This window comes from Phocoena phocoena, chromosome 13 (genome assembly GCF_963924675.1).
Source record: "Phocoena phocoena chromosome 13, mPhoPho1.1, whole genome shotgun sequence".
NCBI classification, from domain to species: Eukaryota; Metazoa; Chordata; class Mammalia; order Artiodactyla; family Phocoenidae; genus Phocoena; species Phocoena phocoena.
This window is the reverse complement of record NC_089231.1, coordinates 33,194,818-33,213,380: the sequence shown is the minus strand read 5'-3', so window position 1 is coordinate 33,213,380 and position 18,563 is coordinate 33,194,818. Positions and strand designations below refer to the sequence as shown.

Genomic DNA, 18,563 nt, shown 5'->3' with positions numbered 1-18,563 from the left:
CAAACTGTATGATTAAAATCTGAACTCTTTACTGTAGCCATTGTGGCTTGCCTACACTAACAGGTTTGAATATATGAATGTAAAATCACTCCTGTCTTGGGTAAGTACCCTTGTTGTTTCTTCTTCCTGGGAAGCTCTTCTCTCAGATCTTTCAAGACTTCGGTGAGTAAGTCTAAGATTGAATGGCATCTTTTTTTTTTTTTTTTTTTGCTATACGCGGTCCTCACTGTTGTGGTCTCTCCCGTTGCAGAGCACAGGCTCTGGAGGCGCAGGCCCAGCGGCCATGGCTCACGGGCCCAGCCGCTCCGCGGCATGTGGGATCTTCCCGGACCGGGGCACAAACCTGTGTCCACTGCATCAGCAGGCGGACTCTCAACCACTGCACCACCAGGGAAGCCCTGGCATCTTTTTAGAGTATCCTTTTCTAACTCTCCAGTCAAATAATAATTTATATACCTGCCACCCCACCCCTCTCCATTACTCTCTATTTGTTATTCTGTTTTGTTTTCTTTATAGCACTTATCACTAGCTGAAGGTATCTTTTTAATATAATTCAACAAATGCTTATTGAGCACCTACTATATTTTAGGTATTGTTCTAGGTGCTGGGGATACCAAAATAAACGGGACAGAAATCCTAGCCCTCATGGAGCTTGTTGACTTCTTAATCATCATCCTCTCCCATTCCGGATGTAGGTTCCATGAGAGCAGGGACCTTGTCCATGCACTTTGCCACTGTGCCTCCAGAGCCTTGAACAATACCTAGCTAAAATGTTTAATAAATCATTGTTGAATTAATTAATAAATATTTCTGTTCTTCTGTGTAGCCTTTTCTTCCATATGCCAAATAATCCAAGTTTCTTCAGCCCTTCACGGAAAATAGATTTTAAAGTACACTTAAAATAGTCTCTCAGGTAAGGACATTATGTAGTTTGTTAGTATTCCTCCAAATTTTGATACCAAAATTGAGTGTAGCCTAATTATTAATATAGTAACCATGTTAATTCATGTAGTCTGGAATTTCATATATTCAGTTTTAAATTATTAGTGTGAAAAATTATCTGGTAAAATTTGTATGTGGGAACCATGTCTGTATCAATGCCAGGCAGTCCCTTTAATTACTAAACCCTGAAGGAGTATAATCAGATTGCATTGGAGGTTCTTGCCAAATTTACTAATTTAGCAAAAGATATTTATAAAAGGTTATGCTGCTGGGCTTCCCTGGTGGTGCAGTGGTTGAGAGTCTGCCTGCCGATGCAGGGGACACAGGTTCGTGCCCCGGTCCGGGAAGATCCCACATGCTGCAGAGCGGCTGGGCCTGTGACCCATGGCCACTGAGCCTGCGCGTCCGGAGCCTGTGCTCCTCAACGGGAGAGGCCACAGCAGTGAGAGGCCCGCGTACCGCAGAAAAAAAAAAACACGTATGCTGTGTTTGGAAAAAATTATAATTTGAAAAAAGTTTTCCTGTGTTGTTTTCTTAGCTCTCTTTTTCAGTTGAATCTTTTAACCACAAGAATGAGACTACCAAAATAACTCCATTTGTTTTTATATTGTTATCATTATAACCACAGTGGAATTCTTTAATGTATAGAGTAACATTAGATCTATAATGTTATATTCACAGATCTTACTTGTCTCTTCTTTTGGAAATTGATAAATAATAGAACATTTTCTGTTGGACTTTGAGAACTGCTCTGTCTTGTGTGTGTCTGTGTGTATTGATGGGGATACTTTACGAGTAAGATTTGGAAAGAAAGGTCTACCTAATATACTTTTTTGGCCCAGGTCATAGATACTTGTATGGAAATTGAATTATAAAATTTCAAAAACAGGTTTTAAGCTTCTTGTCACCAGTTTTCCACTAGAGGGTGCTCTAAATTTTGTTTTAAGCTTACCTAAAAATGTACTAGATAAGAGGCACATTCTCTTTCTTTTAAAACAGCATTGCTTTGAGTTATTTCTTCTTAACTGCTCTTTAATAATTTCATACACTTAATGTCATACAACAAGCATTTTACATCTTCCTCACTAGGATAAGTGTTTTAAATTTTTGGATTTAGTTTGAATGAAATTAGGTTGTATAAGGAAAGACCAATTATGTCAAGACAAATGGAAGTATATAATACATTCCTCAACTTCAAGAAATTTATAATGATTTATTTTAAAATGTGTGTCTACTCATTTTTTACTAACAGTCCATATTTCAGAACAGTTTCAAGTTATATTAATTACATATGTTATAATTTGACTTTGTATAGTTTAGACAACTATTACATTTTTTTTTTTTTTTTGCGGTACGCGGGCCTCTCACTGTTGTGGCCTCTCCCGTTGCGGAGCACAGGCTCTGGACTGCAGGCTCAGCGGCCATGGCTCACGGGCCTAGCCACTCCGTGGCATGTGGGATCTTCCCAGACTGGGGCACGAACCCGTGTCCCCTGCATCAGCAGGCGGACTCTCAACCACTGCGCCACCAGGGAAGCCCTAGACAACTATTACATATTTAAAATGAATTTTGAAGGTGTTTCATTGCAGGAAGTAGATTTCAATGCTTGTACTTAAAAATGTCTTGAATATTATGAAGCATCTTCCACTGTATATTTTGGATCCATTGTGCCTTCAACACAGACCATAACATATTAAAAACTTAGGACTTTAGATTTTCTTATAACTCTCCAGTCTCTCAGTGTTGATGGAGCTTTTATTAATGATAAATAGCATTTCTCCCATTCTTCAAAATAAAATACCTTTTGTCTTCTATTCTCATTTTCCAGCTTGGGCAGGGTTGTGTGTGTGTGTGTGTTTCTTGGACAGGTTTAGATGGTTTGGAATTGTAATCAGAGTACTACTGATTTGTCAGTGCCCATTTCCCTGATATGAGAGATGGAACAGAGAGGAAGGAGACACCCAGATTTCATTTCACTGTGGTCTTTTGGGGATTCACCCTAAATACACACTGTTCCGCCTGTAAATATGGATGAGACAGAAAAGGGTCAGACTAAGAACTTCAGGAATGTGTGGAGGAAAATGTTTCACCTCTTATAGAGAATTTTAAAATCTGTACAATGGTAATGTACAAAAATGCAAAATATAAGTCTCAATTTCAGATTTCTCAGAAATTTTTTGCCCATGCTTTAATTGGTTGTGGGTATTTTTAACTTGATTGAAGTTTCCTCAACTTGTGCAGCAGAAGGCGTTGTGTATCTATCACAAATGTAAAAGTCTGGAAATTCCTTTGTCAATATTATGGTTTTCTACAAGCATATTTGGGGTGAATGATATTTCACTTATTAATGCATTAATATATTATTTTGGCAAGAAACTACAAAATTTAAGGTGTGATACAGGATAGGAAAAAAAATGAATTTTTTTCAGAGTTGCTGTTCTTTGAGGAAGTTTTAAGAAGTTTATTCAGGGTAATTCAATTGTGGCAGGACTCAAATGAAATTAGACTTGAGTTTATCTCAACTCTTTGGAAAAAGTTTTGTTTTGCTTTTCTTTTTGAGAATTTGAGGGGGGAAAAAAAGGACCAGTATAACTGAAAAACGTGCTGTTTGTTTATGGTATACAGGCTGTATGATATAATTAACATATAAAATTAATATGTAAATAATTGAAAAACATTCACAAAAGAGAAGTAGGAACTGGGTATCTGTAGTAAATGGAAAGTTTTTTGTAGGTCATAAAGATGGCCTTGTTAACCTGGGCTTATCTATTTATATAGTGAGAGGAGTGGTAGCTTTTTTGTCTGTGGTGGCACTTCAGAGTAATACCCTTTGAGCCTTTTGTCAGAAAGCTCACAGCAAAGAAAAATAGTCATTTTAATCCTAATTGCACATTGCTTTCAATACATCTCCTATCCTGATCTTCTTTATCATTCTTTAATTTTATGTACAATTGATTCACTTCCCTTTTTTTAATTCTGGGGAACAATCTCACATAGGAGTTAATATGTCAGGCTCTAAAGTCAAATTCTTTGTGTTTAAGTTGCCCTTCCACCATTGTATGACCGATCAAGTTATCTAATATATCTGTGTCTCAGTCTCTTCTCCTCAATGCATAAATAATAATAGAACTCACTCCTGATGTGAGGGTTGAATGATTTAATATGGTAGAATTTTGTATGGTACTGAGCACATAGTAAACATTCCTTGTGGGCTAACTATTACGGTTTTGTTTGTGTATTTCACCACCAAGAAATAAGAATGCCTTCCTTATTTAGCTTATATAGCTGTTATTTGTAATCATAATTTTAGAGATAAGAAAATAATATATCTCAAAAACTTTTTCTACCCTAAAATCCAAACTCCTGTAACTTACTGCCCTCTAAAATCTCTTTTGAGTGGCTCATTATTTTAGTAGTATATGCTTGTTTACTCTCTGGAACATGAGAGAAAGGAGTATAAAAAGCTCTGTGCATAGTAGGCACCTAGTAAATGCTTTGAAAATAAGTAAATGAACTAGGTTTTTTCATGTCATTTTAATCTGTGCTCAGGGTTTCAGAAAAATCTGTTTCCTGTTAAAACTTAGTTTTACTATAGATTGTGGATATACTATTACTTACCAGTTTGATTTGTATTTCTCAGTTGATATATGGAAAAGAGAGCCAAGCACATAAGACCTGCCCTTTTTATCCATAAGTACTTTTTTAGTCTTTATTGATCATTACTTTAGATGTTTAAATAATGAGAACTTGTCTTCATGTGAATAATTTTCTTTTTAACATTATTTAAAATCTGATCTTTTGAAAGTTTCTTAAATATTTAGTATCAGGAAGTCAGTCTTTATGTTAACTGAAACCGATCATAAGGAAAATGTTAATTTTTGTAGAGGCTTTTTTTTTTTTTGCGGTACGCGGGCCTCTCACTGTTTTGGCCTCTCCCGTTGCGGAGCGCAGGCTCAGCGGCCATGGCTCACGGGCCTAGCCGCTTCGCGGCATGTGGGATCTTCCCAGACCGGGGCACGAACCCGTGTCCCCTGCATCGGCAGGCGGACTCTCAACCACTGCACCACCAAGGAAGCCAGAGGCTGCTTTTTTTTTTTTTTAAGTTTGTTTGAGAAGAACATTGTATCTTCTCATTAGAGGTAATAAAAAATGATAAAGGGCTATACTCTTCTTACCTAAGGAGGTGCAAATTATTTTATGGATAGAGTAACTTAGACTGGGTCATGAAGAATGTGTTGGATTTGTATGGGATACAAATGGAGAAAAGCACACATTCCAGTAAAATATCCGGAAGCTGAAATAAGCCATGCCTTTGCAGGTAATATATATAGGCTGGTTAGAAAAATTTGACGTCAGATTATGGAGGGAAAGCAATCTACTTCCTTTCGGATTACCTTTTATATGGCAAAGCTTAATTCAGTCACTGAAGTAAAACTGTAGATTAGGACAGTAAATTTTTTAATGTAAGTTTTTTTTTTGTTTTTTATTTATTTTTTTTTTTTTTTTTTGCGGTGCGCGGGCCTCTCACTGTTGGGGCCTCTCCCGTTGCGGAGCACAGGCTCCGGACGCGCAGGCTCAGAGGCCATGGCTCACAGGCCCAGCCGCTCCGCGGCATGTGGGATCTTCCCGGACTGGGGCACAAACCCGTTTCCCCTGCATCAGCGGGTGGACTCTCAACCACTGTGCCACCAGGGAAGCCCTAATGTAAGTTTTATCAGATGATATATTCCTTAATGCTGGGTAGACACTGTTTTGCTTCGAATGAATAATTTGGGGAGAGATTACATTTTAATGTATTTTAAAGCATTCAAAGTTTCATAAACTAAAATATTTAAAAAGTTATGTTATAGTAACCCCAGAACAAAAAGAAGTGTCAAATTTTAAGGTAATGATGTTGAACAACACAAGGAAACTAACTATTAGTCTGAATATGAGTTTTAATTCATTTAGGTGATTCATCTTGCCACTGTCCCTTCCATGATGACCTGAGTCTGAGAGTTGTATTAGTCAGTATAAAGTAGATCAGAAGTCCTCAAGCTTCTGAGTATATTAGAATCATCAAGAGAGCCAGTTAAAATACAGATTGCTGGGCACCAGGCTCAGAGTTTTTGATTTAGTAGGTATGGTAGGGCCTGAGAATTTGTTTTAATAGCTAAGAAAACTATCAGTAATTCTCTGAAAAGGTTATTAAGATTCTTCTCCCCTTTTAAAATCCATTTCTATTTAGAGGCTTTGTTCTTTCACTTCAATCAAAACAATATATCATAATAGATTGAAAGAAGAAGCAAATATGAGAATCCAGCTTCTCCTATTAAGCCAGACATTAAAAAGATGTGCAGGGCTTCCCTGATGGCGCAGCGGTTGAGAGTCTGCCTGCCAATGCAGGGGACACGGGTTCGTGCCCTGGTCCGGGAAGATCCCACATGCCACGGAGCGGCTAGGCCCGTGAGCCATGGCCGCTGAACCTGCACGTCCAGAGCCTGTGCTCCGCAACGGGAGAGGCCACAACAGTGAGGGGCCCGCATACCACAAAAAAAAAAAAAAAAAAGATGTGCAAAATGTAAGGCAATGCCACTCTTCTCATTAATTATATTTTGTTTTGGAAAGTATTATTAATAGAAAACAAATTTATGTTAAAACGTTATTGAATTGTTATTTTTAAGCTAATTAATATTTTTTAAATGTCTCAGTTTCCATTTCAAATGTAGTAAATATCAATATAGGTAGTCCAACTAAGGCATTTTTGGGGTTCTGAATAATTTTTAAGAGTATAAAGGGTCCTGAGACCATGATCTTTTAGAATTGCTTTTTGAAGGCCATTGTTTTTCATCTTCAAAGGGTTAATAACTGTTCTGCTTCAGACATTAAAACAGTTCTCTAGAAGAAAAGAGTGTTTCAGGGAAAAATAACTTTGTTTTAATGACTGTAGGAAAAATGAAAATATATAACAGTTAAATAATCATTTTTCTTGAATGGAAATAGACTATATAATCAGAGATATAAGTAGACATGGTTTTGCCCCCTTTTCATTAGTTAGCTTAATGTTATCCCTGTTTATAAGAAGCCATCTTAACAATTGAATGTGAAATGATAATAAATTATGTGAAAAATTTAGCAGGTGACTGGAATGTCTATGCTAATCTGTACTTATGTATGACTTATTGTACTTTGTTACTCAAAAACTAGTTTTGAAAAATATTTCCTCATTACTATACTGTTTAACTGTAAATGAAAATACATCTAACCAAGTATATCATAAGGGTTTAACTAATAAGTGTTGGGAGCAGTGGGAGTGTAGGTGTAGGGAGCATTTTTAATTCTAAAATATAAGTTCCATTGTATCAATAAATAGTTATTCACACCCTTCTTTTTTTCTAGGGTTTGTGGTAGGGCAACAGGAAAGATATAACATTCATGTAAGAAATAAAGGCATTCTGGGGAAAAAAATAAAATGTCAGGTTATATACAAAAAAAAATTGAGAGTGGGAAACTTACTGGGGAGTAGAGTAGCAGGGAAGAATTTTTGAATTTGGGAATTGTGTGGGATTTTCAAAAAATTAGAGTCTGGTTTATAGGAGAGATTACAGGAGGGAGTCAAGTAGAAGGAATAAGCAGCAGTGTAAAAAATGGAATAAGTACAGTTTTGAGATTGGTTGCATTTAATTATTAAATAGACAAAAGGGAAATTAAAAAAATATATAAATAAAAAAAGAAACTCTACCACTAAATACTATTAATTTTGGCAGTATCTAGTCTCTTTAATCCAAGAACTACAAATGTCTTCAACTACAATTTAAAAAATATTTTCATGTCACTTATGCAAATAACAGGAAAAATTAATTAACACCTCTTATTCCCTTTATATTGCAAGGCAGGGACAAAAGAAGGTAGTTACAGTCAACATTAAGTTTGTTTTATGTACACTTTGCTCCTTGACTATTTAATGTAATAGATTTGAATAAAACCACATTCCCTGAATTTTTTTAACATTTTTTTAATTTTGTGAAGTGTATTTTAAAAATTCTTAAAAGTTTAATTTACAGATATTAAGGTTAAAAAAGCCATTCCCTTTGGTATGAGGATAAGTTTTCTTAAAATGTTGATAGCCTCTTTTCAAAATACATTACTCTTTGAACTTGCAAAGCATAGTAATGGTTTCATAGTTAGATACTGAATCTTTTATGCCTTATAATTAAGTAATAATCCTGTTCTTTGAGAATTTTCTTACAAGAAGGATAGAAGTATACTCTTCATTTGGAGGCAGTGATGCATAGATGACATTGGAATTCCATTAATGCCTGTTAGGAAATGAAGAAAAGTGGGGCTAGGTTTCCTATTAAAAAGCACCAAGCCCGTTAAATAAACTCTGTGTGATGGTTGATACCATTTGATACATGATTTATTAAGGGTAGCAGTTTTGAATCAAAGATTGGTCAAATAGGTTCTCTGCTCAAGTGGTGGGTATCAGTAGGAAATATATTGATAACAAAGCATTATTTAAATAAATAGAACTAAGAAAGGTTTATCTGTACCTACGATATTGTAAGCTTCTAATTTCTTAACTCTTGAAGGGTAGAATGGTATTTGTCTAACAAGGTAGATAATAAATGGGAAGTCCAGGATGAAAATAAGCAGAAAATGAAGTGCTTAGCTTAGTTGAACAGAGGACATGTGTTTAGCTGAAGGCAGTGAAACCTTTAACAGAAGTTGATCATGAACTTTTCACCAAATCATGAAAAATTCAGTGATAGCATCCTCCCTTGAACCTTAAGAGATTAGGAGATGGTGCTTTCCCAGTAAATACCAAATTTTCAAATTACTTATTCCAAAACTGATTTCTCATCTTTTGGGAATCTTGGACTTCCCTTGGGAAATTGGTGAAGTCTGTGAACTTCCAAAAATACTGATTTCATTGTGTTTAGAGACCCTGAAGCACATTTTGGAATTCTGAAAATGTGTTTTTCAATCGAGCAATACGTAGGACTGTTTTAAACAGAAATGAAACCCCCCGTGTTGACATATTACATTTTATAATCTTAAATATGTACAACATAAAACCTGATCTTAACTTACTATGCATCTACTCATAACTGTAAAATACAAACAGATTTATAAGATAATAGTGTTACAAACTAACAAAATTTAACCTAACAATATTAATGTGACAGAAAAGGAATACTGAAACTAAATTGCCACTTGCTAGTGTGAATATGGTATAGATAATATAGTGTGAGTTTCAATTCAGAGTGCTGTTAATGTCCTGTCCCATGCTAATATTCTTACACTACTTTCCTCTACTTGAACTGTTTCATAACCTTCATTTATTCCAGATGCTGTAATGTAATTTTCAAGGTACTCTGCTTCTGTTAGTATTAGCCTGCAACAATTAAAGTAGGTTTTTGTTTGCTACCAACCCAGGCAAAAACACTGAAATCATAGGACAGTATTAAGGAGTAAGGTAGCATCCAGATGATCCAGACTCAGTCTTTATTAATTTCATTATAGATCTTCACAGAAATGAAGACACAAAATTTTTAAAACATGACAACGTCTATAAGAACTATCAGGTTTCTAGAAGAAAATTTCTAACATCAGTAATGTTATTAAAAGTTGTCTAAGGGCTTCCCTGGTGGCACAGTGGTTGAGAGTCTGCCTGCCGATGCAGGGGACACGGGTTCATGCCCTGGTCTGGGAAGATCCCACGTGCCGCAGAGCGGCTGGGCCCGTGAGCCATGGCCGCTGAGCCTGCGCGTCCGGAGCTTGTGCTCCACAACGGGAGAGGCCACAACAGTAGAGGCCCGCGTACCACAAAAAAAAAAAAAAAAAAAAAAAAAAAGTTGTCTAAGCTGTAAAGGTGAAATTGAGATGTCATTGGTTAAATAAATGCAGAATAGCCAACATTGCATACTCCTGTATGCTAGGCATTATTCTAGGTTTCAGGACTATAACAAAAATAAATGGAACAAGGTTCTTGAGTATAAGACTCTTAATGATTCATTAAAAGTTTAGTGTTGGGGAGAAAGGGGAGTGAACAAATAATTTCAATATACACCTCAGCTAAAGTGTTTTGATAGAAATAGGTGAGGTAGGAGCCTCATTAATAACTGCTTACCAAACGCATGCTGATTTAGGTAGCCCTAGTGTGAGCTAGAGGAAGCTTTTAGCTAACCTGTTGCTGCCTTTGTTTTTTGGGGTGGGGAGACAAAACCACTTTTCAATTAATTCTCCACAGGCTCCTTGCTATCTATATCTAATTAGAATTCCTTCTCATTTCACCTCCTCCATTTGTCATTTACTATACTAGATATATCCAGATATATCCATTTAAAAAAATTCTTAAGAGACTCTTGGGGAGGAAGAAATTTTCCTCTAACCTTCTAGTTTCTTCTGGCTGGTCTAAGAACTAAATTGACATGAGATTATTGACAGATTAACAGGAGAAAAACTAAAGTTTACTAACACATGTATATGGGAGAGACCCAGAAAAACTGAATAACTCACCAAAATGGCTGAAACCCTCACCTTAAATACCATCTTTTGCTAAAGACTAAGGAGGATGTTGGGGATAGTGGTTTGGCACCTCAAAGAAGGAGAGGCAATTGACAAGGAGGTAGAAAAGCAAATGTTTGGTAAATGTTTGCTAGGCCATGCAGAGCCAATAGGACACAAAGGAATTTTTAACAAACTTCGCTAGGTTCCTCCCTGTCTGCATACATAGTTCATACTATAATTAATCTATGGTGATAGGTCCCTTCCTTGAACAGATCCTCTACTGACATTTTTTTAGGTAGCTGGGGGAAGGTCAAGTTTCGTCCTTTTGGGCCTTGATTGGTTTCAGATCAAAAATAATTTTCATGCCAGAAAGACATTTTGGGATGGCAAGTTTTGCTCCCCTATAAGACTTTAACCAATTCTCCAGTTTGAACAGAATATTTTAAACCTGGTATATCTTTAAAAAAATAAAAAGATAATTTTGATAAATGGAAAACTGGTATTCAGTGCAATAGTTACATTGATGATGGTGCAAGGGAACAAAATTAGCTACCCCAAAATGTTTCAGGCATGCAGTTTCAAGCTGAAAACAATCAAGGCCAAAAAGCCTCTGGAAGCACCTTTGACCTTGCCCCTAACTGCCTGAAGAATTTAGATAGAGGGCCTATAACAGGAATAGAGCTATCACCAGAAATATCTGCAAAGAATACAGGCTAGGTGTGGTGGGCGAAACTCTTGGAAATCTGTGTCCCATTGTCTCTGCAAGGCCTAGCAAACATTTGTTTCCCAAACATTTGCTTTTCCATCTTCATGCCTTCCTCACATTTGAAGTCCCAACTCCTACGCCAACATCCTCCTTTGTCTTTAGGTGAAGATGGTATTTAGGGTTAGGGTTTCAGCCATTTTGGGGAGTTACTTGGTTTTTCTGGGTCTCTTTCATGTTTACATGTTATTAAACTTTGGTTTGATTTTCTCCTCTTAATCTGTCTCATGTCAATTTAATTCTTAGACCAGCCAGAGAACCTAGGAGGGTAGAAGAAAATTTCTTCCTCCTGGACAATGGCTACTTTTTCTATAGCCACGTGATGATAATGTTTAAATCTCTGGTTAGTTGTCAGTATGAGCACTCATTTGTAAGCTGTTGTTTCTCTTTGTATATGAACTCCATGTCCCAAATTCAGTACACCTTCTGTCAACTCCAGGTAATTTGCAATATAGTTTTCTTTACTGTTGTGGGAAAATAGTGCCAGTATCTATCTTGAATTTTACTTAAATTTAATATTATTATTGCCTAAAATTTGTACTTTTTATTACCCAGCCTTGGCACATTTGAAGTTCTTTCTCATTTTCAGAGTTTTATAACATTTCCAGTTTAATGTATTATTTAGTTTTTCTTTGTTAAGAAAGATGCCTGAAGAAGTTGCAGAAAATAAGATTGCTTATCTCTTTAATATTTAATTTTACTAATTTCTGGCAGTTGTGATCTCAGGTATCAGGGACATTTTAAGCATGTTTAAAATTTTTTTTTTTTTTTTTTCAGTACACGGGCCTCTCACTGTTGTGGCCTCTCTCGTTGTGGAGCACAGGCTCCGGACGCGCGAAACCGTGTCCCCTGCATCAGCAGGTGGACTCTCAACCACTGCGCCACCAGGGAAGCCCAATATTTATTTTTGAACAAAGTTCAGTATTTAAAATTTAGAGTGATTACTGTCTATCAAGTATTATCTCTTTTAATTCTTCCATAGAAGGTAATTATCAGTATTAACTTGTTTTGTAGTTTAGAAAGTGAACCTTAGAAAGGTTAAGCAACTTTATAAGGATCACGTACCTGATCAAGTGAGATGTGAAAGTGTTTTAATAAAGGGCCATTATGCTCCTGATTCGGAGTGCCTGCCAGGGCATCACTGTTACCTGGGACTTTGTTACCACAGCTAGAGTCAGTTCCATGCCCATTGTTGTTTATGTTTCCAACAGTGACCTAATGATGGTGTATAAAGTTCACAGATAACAGTGTTAATGCTCAGAGGAAGGCACAGACAGAAGGGTATAGCTTAACATTTTAACTGGATAGAGTCACTATCAAAAAATATTTTGCAAGATGGCAAAAGTGTGTAAAAACTCAATACATGTGCCTCAAGAATAATGGCTTGTGCCATTGAAGGAAAGAAATCGAAGCTTCCCCAAAAATGATGGAGGATAGGTTTCCACATAAAACAGGTCAGAATGCATTACAAGATAAATGAGAGTGGACAGGTTGCATTAGGGAAGTTTTGAGTTGGCTTTTTAAATGAATTCATTTCTTTTTTTCTTTTTTTTTATTGGCTCACATGGCTTTATTGGATGAAAATAAGTAAAATGAGCAAAAATAAGAGAGTTGTTAACAAGAATTTTTGCAAAATATTTCAAGCACGTAGCTACTACATCAGTAAAAGTACTGAACAATTCATTTGGATAATGTCGCAATCATGCTCCTATAGTTATAATAAGAAAATAAATTCTTGGGCTTCCCTGGTGGCGCAGTGCTTGAGAGTCCGCCTGACGATGCAGGGGACACGGGTTCGTGACCCAGTCCGGGAAGATCCCACATGCCATGGAGCAGCTGGGCCCGTGAGCCATGGCCGCTGAGCCTGTGCGTCTGGAGCCTGTGCTCCGCAACAGGAGAGGCCACAACAGTGAGAGGCCCATGTACCGCAAAAAAAAAAAAAAAAAAAAAAAAGTATCAAGCTTATACTATTAAATAAAAAAAAAAAAAGAAAATAAATTCTGAACATTAAGGAAATAAACCTCATTTCATATTTCTCTCAAGTTCTAATAAGGTAATGGCTATTTTAATTCATATGTATAGATGCAAATGCATTACACAGAAAAAATATATTTGTTGTAACTTATCAACCTATCTTGATCTCATTTATAACTGCATACTTGATTTTATTATTAAGATTTTTAAAAATAAATTCCCTCACTAAGATATGTGAAAGAATTATGATAAGCCACTTTAGGAAGGCTTTTAACTATTTGGGGTTGTTATATAATAATCATCACCATAATGTTTTAGAGATTCAAATTCTAAGGAAAAAAATAACTTGTGTATATAAGCAAAAGCTTTTTTTTAATTTTTAAAATTTATTTTATTTATTTTTTTATACAGCAGGTCCTTATTAGTCATCAGTTTTATACACATCAGTGTCTACATGTCAATCCCAATGGCCCAATTCATCACACCCCCACCCCCACCCCCCACCGCTTTCCCCCCTTGGTGTCCATACGTTTGTTCTCTACATCTGTGTCTCAATTTCTGCCCTGCAAACCGGTTCATCGGTACCATTTTTCTAGGTTCTACATATATGCGTTAAAATACGATATTTGCTTTTCTCTTTCTGACTTACTTCACTCTGTATGACACTCTCTCTATACATCCACGTCTCAACAAATGACCCAGTTTTGTTCCTTTTTATGGCTGAGTAATATTCCATTGTATATATGTACCACAGCTTTTTTATCCATTTCTCTGTCGATGGTCATTTAGGTTGCTTCCATGACCTGGCTATTGTAAATAGTGCTGCAGTGAACATTGGGTGCATGTGTCTTTTTGAATTATGGTTTTCTCTGGGTATATGCCCAGTAGTGGGATTGCTGGATCATATGGTAATTCTATTTTTAGTTTTTTAAAGAACCTCCATACTGTTCTCCATAATGGCTGTATCAATTTACATTCCCACCAACAGTGCAAGAGGGTTCCCTTTTCTCCACACCCTCTCCAGCATTTGCTGTTTGTAGATTTTCTGGTGATGCCCATTCTAACTGGTGTGAGGTGATACCTCATTGCAGTTTTGATTTTCATTTCTCTAATGATTAGTGATGTTGAGCAGCTTTTCATGTGCTTATTGGCCATCTGTATGTCTTCTTTGGAGAAAGGTCTATTTAAGGTCTTCTGCCCATTTTTAGATTGGGTTGTTTGTTTTTCTAATATTGAGCTGCATGAGCTGTTTATATATTTTGGAGATGAATCCTTTGTCCATTGATTCGTGTGCAAATATTTTCTCCCATTCTGAGGGATGTCTTTTAGTCATTTTTTTTTTTTTTAATTTTTTTTTTTTCTTTTAGTCTTATTTATGCTTTCCTTTGCTGTGCAAAAGCTTTTAAGCTTCATTAGGTCCCATCTGTTTATTTTTATTTCCATCACTATAGGAGGCGGATCAAAAAAGATCTTGCTGTGATTTATGTCAAAGAATGTTCTTCCTATGTTTTCCTCTGAGAGTTTTATAGTGTCTGGCCTTACATTTAGGTCTCTAATCCATTTTGAGTTTATTTTTGTGTATGGTGTTAGGGAGTGTTCTAATTTCATTCTTTTTTTTAAAATTTATTTATTTAATTAATTTATTTTTGTCTGTGTTGGGTCTTCGTTGCTGCGAGCAGGCTTTCTCTAGTTGCAGTGAGCAGGGGCTACTCTATGTTGCGGTGTGTGGGCTTCTCATTGCAGTAGCTTCTTGTTGCGGAGCACAGGCTCTACGCATGTGGGCTTCAGTAGTTGTGGCTCACAGGCTCTAGAGCACAGGCTCAGTAGTTGTGGCACACTGGCTTAGTTACTCCGCGGCATGTGGCATCTTCCTGGACCAGGGCTCAAACCCGTGTCCCCTGCGTTGGTAGGAGGATTTTCAACCACTGTGCCACCAGGGAAGCCCCTCTAATTTCATTCTTTTACATGTAGATGTCCAGTTTTCCCAGCACCACTTATTGAAGAGACTGTCTTTTCTCCATTGTATATCCTTGCCTCCTTTGTCATAGATTAGTTGACCATAGGTGTGTGGGTTTATCTCTGGGCTTTCTATCTTGTTCCATTGATCTGTGTTTCTGTTTTTGCACCACTACCATATTGTCTTGATTACTGTGGCTTTGTACTATTGTCTGAAGTCAGGGAGTCTGATTCCGCCAGCTCCGTTTTTTTCCCTCAAGACTGCTTTGGCTATTCGGGGGCTTTTGTGTCTCCATACAAATTTTAAGATTTTTTGTTCTAGTTCTGTAAAAACTGCCATCGGGAATTTGATAGGGATTGCACTGGATCTGTAGATTGCTTTCAGTAGTATAGTCATTTTCACAATATTGATTCTTCCAATCCAAGAATGTGGTATATCTCTCCATCTGTTTGTATCATCTTTAATTTCTTTCATCAGTGCCGTATGGTTTCCTGCATACAGGTCTTCTGTCTCCCTAGGTAGGTTTATCCCTAGGTATTTTGTTCTCTTTGTTGCAGGGGTAAATGGGAGTGTTTCCATAATTTCTCTTTCAGATTTTTCATCGTTAGTGTATAGGAATGCAAGAGATTTCTGTGCATTAATCTTGTATCCTGCAACTATACCAAATTCATTGATTAGCTTTAGTAGTTTTCTTGTGGCATCTTTAGGATTCTCTATGTATAGTATCATGTCATCTGCAAACAGTGACAGTTTTACTTCTTCTTTTCCAATTTGTATTTCTTTTTCTTCTCTGATTGTCGTGGCTAGTACTTCCAAAACTATGTTGAACAATAGTGGTGAGAATGGACGTCCTTGTCTTGTTCCTGATCTTAGAGGAAATGGTTTCAGTTTTTCACCATTGAGAATGGTGTTTGCTGTGGGTTTGTCATATATGGCCTTTAGTATGTTGAGGTAGGTTCCCTCTAGGCCCACTTTCTGGAAAGTTTTTATCATAAATGGGTGTTGAATTTTGTCAAAAGCTTTTTCTGCATCTATTGAGATGATCATATAGTTTTTATTCTTCAATTTGTTAATATGGTGTATCACATTGATTGATTTGCATATATTGAAGAATCCTTGCCTCCCTGGGATAAATCCCTCTTGATCATGGTGTATGATCCTTTTAATGTGTTGTTGGATTCTGTTTGCTAGTGTTTTGTTGAGGATTTTTGCATCTATATTCATCAGTGATATTGGCCTGTAATTTTCTTTTTTTGTAGTATCTTTATCTGGTTTTGGTATCACGGTGATGGTGGCCTCATAGAATGAGTTTGGGAGTGTTCCTTCCTCTGCAATTTTTTGGAAGAGTTTGAGAAGGATGGGTATTAGCTCTTCTCTAAATGTTTGATAGAATTCACCTGTGAAGCCATCTGGTCCTGGGCTTTTGTTTGTTGGAAGATTTTGTATCACAGTTTCAATTTCATTACTTGTGATTGGTCTGTTCATATTTTCTGTTTCTTCCTGGTTCAGTCTTGAAAGGTTATACCTTTCTAAGAATTTGTCCATTTCTTCCAGGTTGTCCATTTTATTGGCATACAGTTGCTTGTAGTAGTCTGTTACGATGCTTTTATTTCTTCAGTGTCTGTTGTAACTTCTCCTTTTTCGTTTCTAATTTTATTAATTTGAGTCCTCTCCCTCTTTTTCTTGATGAGTCTGGCTAATGGTTTATCAATTTTGTTTACTTCTTCAAAGAACCAGCTTTTAGTTTTATTTATCTTTGCTGTTGTTTTTTTTTGTTTCTAATTCATTTATTTCTGCTCTGATCTTTATGATTTCTTTCCTTCTACTAACTTTGGGTTTTGTTTGTTCTTCTTTCTCCTGTTCCTTTAGGTGTAAGGTTAGATTGTTTATTTGAGTTTTTTCTTGTTTCTTGAGGTAGGATTGTATAGCTATAAACTTCCCTCTTAGAACTGCTTTTGCTGCATCCCATAGGTTTTGGATCATCGTGTTTTCATTGTCGTGTGTCTCCAGGTATTTTTTGATTCTTTGATTTCTTCAATGATCTCTTGGTTATTTAGTAATGTACTGTTTAGCCTCCATGTGTTTGGTTTTTTTTACGTTTTTTCCCTGTAATTCATTTCTAATCTCATAGTGTTATGGTCAGAAAAGATGCTTGATATAATTTCAACTTCTTACATTTCCAAGGCTTGATTTGTGACCCAAGATGTGATCTATCCTGGAGAATGTTCTGTGCGCACTTGAGAAGAAAGTGTAATGTGCTGTTTTTGGATGGAATGTCCTATAAATGTCAATTAAATCTATCTGGTATACTGTGTCATTTAAAGCTTCTCTTTCCTTAATTATTTTCGTTTTGGATGATCCGTCCATTGGTGTAAGTGAGGTGTTAAATTCTCCTACTATTATTGTGCTACTGTCAATTTCCTCTTTTATAGCTGTTAGCAGTTGCCTTATGTATGAGGTGCTCCTATGTTGGGTGCATATATATTTGTAATTGTGACATCTTCTTGGATTGATCCCTTGATCATTATGTAGTGGCCTTCCTTGTCTCTTGTAACATTCTTTATTTTAAAGTCTATTTTATCTGATATGAGTATTGCTATCCAGCTTTCTTTTCATTTCCATTTGCATGGAATATCTTTTTCCATCCCCTCACTTTCAGTCTGTATGTGTCCCTAGATCTGAAGTGGGTCTCTTGTAGACAGCATATAGATGGGTCTTGTTTTGTATCCATTCAGCAAGCCTGTGTCTTTTGGTGGGAGCATTTAATCCTTTCACATTTAACGTAATTATCAATATGTATGTTCCTATTACCATTTTCTTAATTGTTTTGGGTTTGTTTTGTAGGTCCTTTTCTTCTCTTGTGTTTCCCACTTAGAGAGAAGTTCCTTTAGCATTTGTTGTAGAGCTGGTTTGGTGGTGCTGAATTCTCTTAGCTTTTGCTTGTCTATAAAGCTTTTGATTTCTCCATCGAATCTGAATGAGATCCTTGCTGGTAGAGTAATCTTGGTTGTAGATTCTTCCCTTTCATTAACGTATACCATGCCACTCCCTTCTGGCTTGTAGAGTTTGTGCTGATAAATCAGCTGTTAACCTTATGGGAGTTCCCTTGTATGTTATTTGTCGTTTTTCCCTTGCTGCTTTCAATAATTTTTCTTTGTCTTTAATTTTTGCCAATGTGATTACTATGTGTCTCAGTGTGTTTCTCCTTGGGGTTATCCTGTATGGGACTCTCTGCGCTTCCTGAACTTGGGTGGCCATTTCCTTTCCCATGTAAGGGAAGTTTTTGACTATAATCTCTATAAATATTTTTTCTGGTCCTTTCTCTCTCTCTTCTCCTTCTGGGACCCTTATAATGTGAATATGGTTGTGTTTAATGTTGTCCCAGAGGTCTTTTAGGCTGTTTTCATTTCTTTTCATTCTTTTTCTTTATTCTGT

The 18,563-nt window shown here is 36.5% G+C and overlaps 1 protein-coding gene across 1 annotated transcript in view; it reads left to right on the top strand.

Moving 5' to 3' along the window:
• The window catches only part of PIK3C3 (phosphatidylinositol 3-kinase catalytic subunit type 3), a 153,661-nt gene that overhangs the window by 115,592 nt on the left and 19,506 nt on the right, over window positions 1-18,563 (top strand). The window lies entirely within an intron of this gene.